This window comes from Triticum urartu, chromosome 4A (genome assembly GCF_056163025.1).
Source record: "Triticum urartu cultivar PI428250 chromosome 4A, HENAU_Tu73, whole genome shotgun sequence".
NCBI lineage: Eukaryota > Viridiplantae > Streptophyta > Magnoliopsida > Poales > Poaceae > Triticum > Triticum urartu.
The window spans coordinates 400145186-400155337 of record NC_141876.1 but is presented as its reverse complement, the minus strand read 5'-3'; the positions used below and the strand labels follow the sequence as shown (position 1 = coordinate 400155337).

Genomic DNA, 10152 nt, shown 5'->3' with positions numbered 1-10152 from the left:
AAGTGCCCCTAGAAATTTATATAATGGTCCAACTACAACAAACGTAACCTTTTCAAAATAAACAAATATTTATGAGTTTCCAAATAACTCAAAACTTTATGTTTCGCTCCAAGATATTGTGCTTGAATTTTGTGCCAAATTTGAAGCTGAAGTAAATTCATTTACTATAGCAAGTAGAAATCAGTGGTAGAAATGTAAAGAAACGAGAAAAGAGAGAGGAAGTAGATGACCTAATCTACTGGCACCGTGACCCATTTAGCAAAAATCGGCCCAGCTAGCCCCACACGCCCTCCTCTTCTCGCTACAGGAGGCTGGGATGGCCGTGGCGGCCATCCGCCGGCCGTGGCCACTTGCGTGGCAGCCATCCGACCCCTCCCGGCGTCCTATTCGACCTACAAGTCCTCCCCGAACCCCCCTTGACGAACCCTAGCGCCCTAAGTGCATTGCCCCTTTTCCCTTGCTAGATCCGCCCACTCCCGATAGCCTCCGCCGCTCACCGCCGTCGATTCCGCGCTCTCCGACGACCCCGAGCCCCGGCGAGATGTCACGGAGCTTCGCCGCCCTCCGCTGCGTCGCCTGAGCCGAGCCACTGGAGACGACGGGCTCGGCATCGAGCGGATCGAGCTCGTCTCCGTCTTCTGCGTCGCCGGTGACCGCCGCCGTCTTCGTCATCCCCTGCTGCTACAAAGCTGTAGAGGGCCTTTCTTGGCCGCTCGGTGAGCTCCTCTCTCCCTCCATTCCTTCTTCCCGCGGCCGCATTCGTCCCTAGCTAGTTCGCCGCCGTTGCCGTGCCTCTGCTTCCGCCGGCGTGCTCGAAGCCGTGCTGTTGCTCTGCGTCGAGCTCAGATGAGCTCGGGATCGTGCTCATCACGTCCGTGCGGGCCCATTGCACCCCTCCCTCGCGCTCTGTCGAGCCCCGTAGCGCTCAGTTCCAGCCACCGCAGCATCTCGCACCACCGCCATTCGACACGACGTCGTCCGGCCGTTCAAACGCACCCTGCCCGCGCCCTCACGCGCATGTGCCCGGGCTTGTCCGCGGCCCGGCCCTGCCGCCACGACCGCGCCCTGCTGCTGTTGCCGCTTGCCACTGCTGCTTGCGCCTCCGCCGCTTGCTTGTACTGCCGCTGCTACTCTGCGTACTGCTGCTGTGGCCTGATGCTGCCACTGCCGCTTGCCGTCGCCCACCGCGGAGCCACTGCCGCAGCCGCCCCGCGCTCGCGCACCGCGTGCCCGCACTGCCGCGCTCGGCGCTGCTCCCCCTCGCCTGCCGTTGCGGCTGCCCCGCCTACGCACGCCTGCAGCGCCCGAGCCATGCCACTGCCCAACGCTGCTCTATTGTACTACTACTATCTACTGTAGCTGCTACTAGTTAGCTTTTGGTTTTCTATGTTGACTAAGCCCCTAAACAGCCCCTAATCAGTGGTTAAACAGTTTTTAATATGTGTAAAAATAATATGAATAGATAGTACACTTGACGAGGCTCAAATGTTTTCATGGGACCAAATCCACTTGATACATGGTTTAAATCATACAAAAATCACAAAATACTATCTTCTTTTAACCCAAGCATTGTGTGTTCTGCGTGTGAGTGTTCTGTGTGTGTGCGTGAGTGCGTGTGGTGTGGTGTGTGTGGCCGGCCGTGCTAGTTAGTTTAGTTAGTACTGTAGTAGTTAATTAGTCTAACTAGTATTTTTTTGAGACAAATTAGTCTAACTAGTAGAATGCCCGTGCATTGCTACGGGCCTTTTAATTTAATTTTTTCTCATTGCATACATTTAATACTTGGTGGATTTTTGGCACATTCGCACCACAACGCCTTGGGACCCTTGTCGATGAATTCTTTTTGATCGTCGACATAGTCCTCTTAGTTAAATTTTTTCTGTTTTATTGTGCTACACACATTGAACTATGATGATGTGTCTTGGGCTCATCTAGATGGGCTCTAGTTATTGCACATCTAAATGAGTGAATTAAGCATAAAGAGAAAAAAAGAAAAAATAATATTCACACGAATCTCAACGTAAGATCAATGACATAGGACTTAGATATGCAATATTTATGACACATCTAGATGTGCTTTAGCAAAACTGATAAATTAACTACAACACATGGACAAAAATTGTACCAGACATCTCCTAATTATCATAGGAGTCCTAATTATCAACGGTTCAATAAGGAACATGGGCGGATGCCATACATGAGTCAGCACGTCCAATGCTAATTTGGCACTTGAACAAGATATGTTGTTACTACTTTTCCAGTTCTATACAATTTTTCTAAGGATGGCTCGGTCCTACATCATCATGTAATTCTATAACCTGAACCAAAAGATGATTAGAATTTAGAAACTAATCAATTGTTGTGAGAGAACGGTGTATGGTATGCATAAAGTATCATGTATGCTAATGACATTACCACATGGATTAAGAATCAAGTAAAGTTGTATATCAAAAATATATCTCCACGAAAAGTTTCATCTCGAGCATACTGTTAACCATACTGTTAACCTAAAGGAATCAACAATTAAAGCTTCAAAATAATAAGAAAACTGTAGGAATTCAACAACGTTCATTATTCCATAGAGGTTCTGGGATGGACACCATGCAAAACCAAAAGGACAAGAAACCATGGTAGTTTGTATGAAAATGATTACCATCAGGACAGAACAATTTTCTTGAAATTTTTCTTTTTGGAGGTACTGACATGCACTTACTATTAATTTAAAAAAACATGCACTACTGAGATATGGAAATTTATAATACTGCAATAAAACTCTACATGAGTCAGCGCGTCCTAATTATCATCGGTTCAATAAGGAACATGGGCGGATGCCATACATGAGTCAGCGTGTCCAATGCTGATTTGGCACTTGAACAAGATATGTTGTTACTACTTTTCCAGTTCTATACAATTTTTCTAAGGATGGCTCGGTCCTACGCCATCATGTAATTCTATAACCTGAACCAAAAGATGATTAGAATTTAGAAACTAATCAATTGTTGTGAGAGAACGGTGTATGGTATGCATAAAGTATCATGTATGCTAATGACATTACCACATGGATTAAGAATCAAGTAAAGTTGTATATCAAAACTGTATCTCCACGAAAAGTTTCATCTCGAGCATACTGTTAACCTAAAGGAATCAACAATTAAAGCTTCAAAATAATAAGAAAACTGTAGGAATTCAACAACGTTCATTATTCCATAGAGGTTCTGGGATGGACATCATGCAAAACCAAAAGGACAAGAAACCATGGTAGTTTGTATGAAAATGATTACCATCAGGACAGAACAATTTTCTTGAAATTTTTCCTTTTGGAGGTACTGACATGCACTTACTATTAATTTTAAAAAACATGCACTACTGAGATATGGAAATTTATGATACTGCAATAAAACTCTACAATTGAGTAGAAAATGACCAAAATGGAGATCTCCATGCGCCTACACGACCTTACTTTTTAAAAAGTTAAAAACAACTTGCCCGCTAAGAGTAAAAAATTGCATCTACTATCTTCTTGGTGTTTGGATCACAGAGCTCACCAATATATGCATTCGACTTTACGGCTAGCACCCATGATAGGAAGTTGGGCGCATCAGCTAGGGCGTATGAGATTGCTTTAACTCACCTTGCGGCGACCCCATCAACAATTACGAACCGGGCGGCGACGTCCTCAGGCATCAGGTATTGCGACATGCCGATGTCGATGGCCAGCTCAGAGCCCATGTCATGGTACAACAGCGCCGAGTGCTAGGGAACGATCTCTCAGGCGTTGCGACCGTGGAGGCCATGGCGACGTCGAATCGCTTCTTGAAGTCGGTTGCTCCCACGCGCGAACGCCGTGACTGACCATTCTCGGCGATGTAGAACACGCTTAGGGTTGCCAATGCCACCCAAAGGTTGTGCCCCATCACTATGATGCTCACATCCTCGTCCTTGTACGTGTCCACCAACTTCCGCACCTTAATCAGCAGTGACTCCTGGCTTTTTTCCCTCCCTCCTTCAAGAGGTACCATACTTAGTAGAAAACACGAGGTACGGCAATAAGTATAAAGAATCTATAGTCCAAATATAAATATATGTTTGTACATAACATTGACAACCGGATAAAGCATATGTGCAAATTCTAAGAAACTAATATACTTATGTTCCAACTCAAATACTCAATTGATGATACACAAAAGAAACGGATCAACCGAAAATAAGAAAAAGAGCATTGTTTCTGGACATGACCGACAATATTCCTCTTCCTCCCCTTCAATTTTTAGAATATGATTAAGTTCTTGGCTGATGGAATTAGAAGCCATATGTCCAAAACCCCTGAAGCTGAATAATATGCTCCTTTAACTTTGACGTCCGTTCCTCCATCATTATGCATGTTCCTCAGTAAGAGTTTCTTACCTCCATTAAGGTGAATGCAGCGAACCAGTGGCACAAAGATCTTGAAATTTGAATGCTGGAATAAATCCATGCATGAATGTATTCTCCTACGACATTGGCACCAAATAAACACCAGAACTAAATCAAGGTGCACAAGAGGCCTCTAGTGGGATGGAATAAAAGATAAAGAAGCTTAACTGCACTACCGAAATAAAAGATACTCCCTCCGTTCCTTTATCTAAAGTGCATTTTTTTTACAAAAATTTCACGATGTAAGGTGTATTTGTTGTAATCTCACAAAAATTTCACAATGTAAGGAGTAATTATGAGGTGAAAAGAACTGAAAATCCAAAGTAAACTGAACCGACAGAACCGATGGCATGCATCTTCTTGTTTGTACCACTCATGACCCCATGCTGGCCAATTCCTCCCTCTCTCCTGCGAACCAGAAAAAAAATCAGTACGGACAAAAGTTTGACTTTCCTTACTTAAATACTAATTTGACTTCAACGGTAAATCTAAGCAAGAAAAGGAACTAACCTGGTTGATCTTTTCTTGTTTTGTTCCCATTACCGCTTTCTATAGTAGAACCCAATCTGTTTTTTGATAGAATGGAAAAAAGGCACTAACCACACTCTTGTTGAACTTGAGAAATTGTACATTGGAGAAAAGCAAATTATAGATTAATACATAAGACAAAAAAAATACTCCTTGCGCGCAACCGATGTGGAGACAAACTACAAGAACCTGATACTCCGCACATATTAAGGTGTCCATTTTGAACTTTAAAGTCTGTAGAAAATGTTGCCTGCACCACTATCACCATTGGGAGACTTCATCCATTTTCCCTACACTGAACTTAAAGTCGTCAACGGTAGTGGTTAAATAGGAAGTTTATCACTTTGATGTGTAGCATGGTGGTTATAGATGTAGCTGCAAAGAAGCTGAATGATTACATGTTTTAGCGACTGAGTTTTAGTTTCAGTATTATTAAAAAGTGCTTTATCAATAATACTCAGAGGTCAAACGCATGGCATTGCTCTGTAGTATGCATATATGTCCTCAAGTAATCAAACACGAGCATATAAAATAAAGCACGGTTACCAAACATGCCTTGCCCATTTTATTGTGTAATAGGAATGAGATCTGACACTATGAAAAACAGTAATTTCCTATGGACTGAGACAACTCTCAAATGTGTCCATAAAAAAGATAGCAACAAGCAGGAACCCAAAAAACGATTATCTTACCAAAATTTTGCACTTTTGTTGGGCTTGAACCTGAGATCTCCGCTGGAAACACCATGGCAAATGCCTGCCGGTCCAACCACCTACCGACCTTCACATTGTCCAAAATATCAATACCCACCCTGATACAACCAAATGGTCTGTAGTTAGTCTAGAAAGATTAGTAGAAAATCAACCACATGGCGGAGGAGATCGACGGTGTGGCTGTACGGTTGGTGGAGTCGAAGAAGAAGAAGCTCCGGCGCCATTGACATGGAGGAGGTCATCCGCCGTCGATGAGGGGCCTTCCGGGCATCCTCACCACTTGAAAAAGGGGCTCCGGCGCCATTGACGTGGAGGAGGTCATCCGCCGGCGATGAGGGGCCTTCCGGGCATCCTCACCACTTGGAAAAAATTGTGCCGAACTGTTCCACTTCACTCCATGCCATGGCCTAACACATACAAAACAACACGGCGATATCTCCAATGCGCGCCACGAACTTCCCGTCGTCCTCCTGGCCGCTGTCCTCGTCTTGCTATAACCGTGCCGGTGCATGACGTTTGACCCATCAACTATGGTGGTCATGCGCACAAGGCTGAGCGGGGCACACACACCTTGGATTCACAGGCCGCAGGCATGCCTTGCACGAGGACGTACGGCACTTCTGTCTTCGACCATCAAGAAGATGGAAGGATGCGGTGCCGGACGGGGATCATGAACTTCGCCTGACTCGACAAGGATGATGTCGTCTCTCTCATGCCGGACTCGGCCAAGACATCGGGCGCGGGCACGATCGCCCGAACATGGTCGATGACAGCTACGTCGATTTCATGGTGGCCGAAGAAGACCAGGGACGATGGGGATCAGGAAGTGAAGAGTAAGGAGAGAAGTTGACAAATAGGAAGGCTAGCGTTGAATGCGGTGCAGTAGATCAGGAGCATATAGTTGGAAAAGATCTGCGGGCGGATCGCAGACTATATATGAGAAAAAGGAAACAAATTGCACACAAATAGGAAACAGAGGGAGTACCTTCCTATCCACGTGCAAGAGCGCATGCGTCTCCTTTTTTTTTTGCTTTTTCTTACCGTGGGAAAAACCAGAGAAGGTGAGCAAACGGGAGGTGTTTTTTTTTGATAAAAACCGGAGGACTGATTTCCCAATCGATATGGGTGGGATTTCCTTTGATGAGATGGGTGGAACGAACGAACGAAACGACGTACGTACTTCTTCATTAGGAGTAGAGATAGTAGATGGCATGCGGGACCAACTGTTTATATTAAAATGCTAAACTAGATTTAGAATAGATAAGTCCATGACAAGTAGGCCACTATTCACTTTGACTAGTCAATGCTGACTTGGTTGTTGACTAAGTCAACTGGGCCCTGGCCCCACATGTCAGCTTCTCTGTACCTCTGGCTAGGTACACTTTTGGGTACCCATAGCCTTTTTTTCTTTTAATTTCGAATTAGTAATAAATCCAGGAATTTCATAAAAACTTTAAATCTTTGAAAATTCATAGAAAATAAACCGTAACTCGGATGAAAATGTCTTCTACATGAAAGTTGCTCAGATAAATCCAACAAATCCGAATACGTTATCTCTTTTCCTGTCAGATGCCTCTGACTATCTGAACATAGAACTTTCCCCCTCCGGTCGTCTGTCTGACACAAGTCCGGAACCGGGAATACCTTCCCGGTTAAATTCCCCCTTCACCTGTTTCGTGCAGCACTACTTTAGAACACTCCTAGCGCTGCGTGTTGCCATGTTATGCTTTGTGATGCTTTGTTTGCTTTATATTTATTGTTTCTTCCCCCTCTTCTCTCCGGTAGACCCCGAGACCGATGCTCCCCCTGTGATCGACTACGTCGACGACGACCCCTCTTTGCCAGAGCAACCAGGCAAGCAAACACCCCCTTGAGCATTCCGATATCGCCCATTTCTTTCCCTCTCATGCTTGCATTAGAATTGCTACTGTTTTCTGTATGATCCTACTCTGATGCATAGCCTGTTGTTGTTACATGCTTTCATACCTTACCTGCTTATCCTAAACTGCTTAGTATAGGATGGTTAGTGATCCATCAGTGACCCCCACCTTGTCCCAGTTGCCCCGCTTTATGTTCGATGACTCGATCAATGTGATCGACGCCCAGGCCCCGACACCGCACATCACCCCCCCTTAGTTGTACGACTCTGTAGAGTTACCATCGAGTGTCGAGGGTGGAACCTCTTACATCACTCCTGATGAGATCTCCGTAGTGTAGCTTTACGGTCGAGGCCATCGAGGGTGATTTCCTCCTTAACCACTTCCGTTACGGCTCTGTCGTGCAACCCATCAAACGTGAACCTCGAGGGTGGATCCTCTTACATTCACCTTGATGACAACATCGAGTGGAATTCACCGGGGGTGATTCCTCGGGGTTTTCCCCTTGGTGTTAGACACACAGTTACTATGGTTACTATGACTTTGCACTGAACCATGTGACTAAAGACGGGTTGACCCCGAGTGGTACCCGTGCGAGCTTAATTGCGAGTGATGTGGAGTCGGGTTGATCTGGAAGGTGCCCGCGAGATACTTACGAGGCGTGGCCGGACATTCTTAGCCCTTGCCGCAAGTACTCGAGACGGGGCGACGGGGTCACATCGATCGTGAGTCTCTGCTCGTTACCGTGCGTTCCTAATCCACTACGATTTGGATATTTGATTCGAGGGGCCTCTGGCCTGATAGCACTAACCATCACGTGGGCATAGTATGGGCGTTCTGCGTCGTATACATCAGCCGAAGCTTAAATGACGTCAGCAACTGAGCGGCGCGCGCCGGGTTGGACTGGAAAGCACCTACCTTGTTGAAGGAGGTAGCTAGGTCTGCTCACCGGCCGCGTTCGCAATGTGCAGGAGTTCCCGGAGAGATGGCCCATGACCCCTGGGGGCATAGGTTTAGTCTGGCGTGCTGGCCTCTCTATTAAGCCTAGGTCGGGTTGCGGCGTATTGTTTGGCCGAGGCCGAGCATGACCCAGGAAAGTGTGTCTGGCCGGAGTTAATCGAGCGTGGTGGGTAAGTTGGTGCACCCCTGCAGGGAAGAAAACATCTATCGATAGCCTGTCCTACGGTAACGGACACTTGGAGTTGTATCCTGATCGATACAACTAGAACTGGATAATTGAGGTGAGACATGGTGATGAGAATTGAATTGTGATGAGAAATGGATAGTATGGCTCTGGGATTGCTTTCTCGCAGGGAGTCGAGAAAGGATCTCTGGCCGAGGTTGATAACTCTACTTCTACTTTACTTTATGTTACTCTACTCCCTCCTGTTGCTGCAAGATGGTGGTTTCCAGAAGATGCTAGTCTTCGATAGGCTAGGCTTTCCCCTTCCCTTCTGGCATTCTGCAGTTTAGTCCACAGATACAACCCATTCCTTTGATACAGATGCATACTTAGTTTAGATCTGATGTAAGTCTTGCGAGTACTTTGGATGAGTACTCACGGTTGCTTTGCTACTTCTTTTCCCCCATACCCGATTGTTGCGACCAGATGACGGAGCCCAGGAGTCAGACGACGCCACTGATGTCTACTACTACCCGGAGGATGCCTACTACTACGTGAAGACCACCGACGACTAGGAGTAGTTAGGAGGCTCCCAGGCAGGAGGCCTTGCCTTTTCGATCATTGTTGCTTTTGTGCTAGCCTTCTTAAGACAATCTTGTTTAACTCATGTCTGTACTCAGATATTGTTGCTTCCGCTGACTCTTGTGTATTCGAGCTTATGTATTCGAGCTTTCGAGCCCCCTGGCTTGTAATATAAAGCTTGTATTATTTTAATTTTTGTCTAGAGTTGTGTTGTGATATCTTCCCGTGAGTCCTTGATCTTGATCGTACACATTTGCGTGTATGATTAGTGTACGATTGAATCGAGAGCGTCACACCCTCGCACTTGCACAAAACAAATAAATCCTGGCAACCAACGCGATAAGGGATTGTCAATCCCTTTACGGTCACTTACGAGAGTGAGATCTGATAGATATGATAAGATAATATTTTTGGTATTTTTGTGGTAAAGATGCAAAGTAAAATAAAAGCAAAGTAAAAAGCAAAGGAAATAACTAAGTATTGGAAGATTAATATGATGAAGATAGATCCGGGGCCATAGGTTTCACTAGTGGCTTCTCTCAAGAGCATAAGTATCTTACGGTGGGTGAACGAATTACTGTTGAGTAATTGACAGAATTGAGCATAGTTATGAGAATATCTAGGTATGATCATGTATATAGGCATCACGTCCGAGACAAGTAGACCGACTCCTGCCTGCATCTACTACTATTACTCCACTCATCAACCGCTATCTAGCATGGATCTAGAGTATTAAGTTCATGAAAACAGAGTAACGCCTTAAGCAAGATGACATGATGTAGAGGGATAAATTCATGCAATATGATAAAAACTCCATCTTGTTATCCTCAATGGCAACAATACAATACGTGCCTTGCTGCCCCTACTGTCACTAGGAAAGAACACCGCAAGATTGAACCCAAAGCTATGCACTTCT

At 45.4% G+C, this 10152-nt stretch overlaps 1 long non-coding RNA gene across 1 annotated transcript; it reads left to right on the top strand.

Annotated features, from left to right (window-relative positions):
- The first annotated feature begins 320 nt into the window (after positions 1 to 320).
- On the top strand, positions 321 to 9454 carry LOC147975967 (uncharacterized). Its single transcript, XR_015601261.1, has 2 exons — positions 321 to 716; positions 9141 to 9454. It is a non-coding gene; the product is annotated as an uncharacterized LOC147975967 (long non-coding RNA).
- The last annotated feature ends 698 nt before the right edge of the window (positions 9455 to 10152 follow it).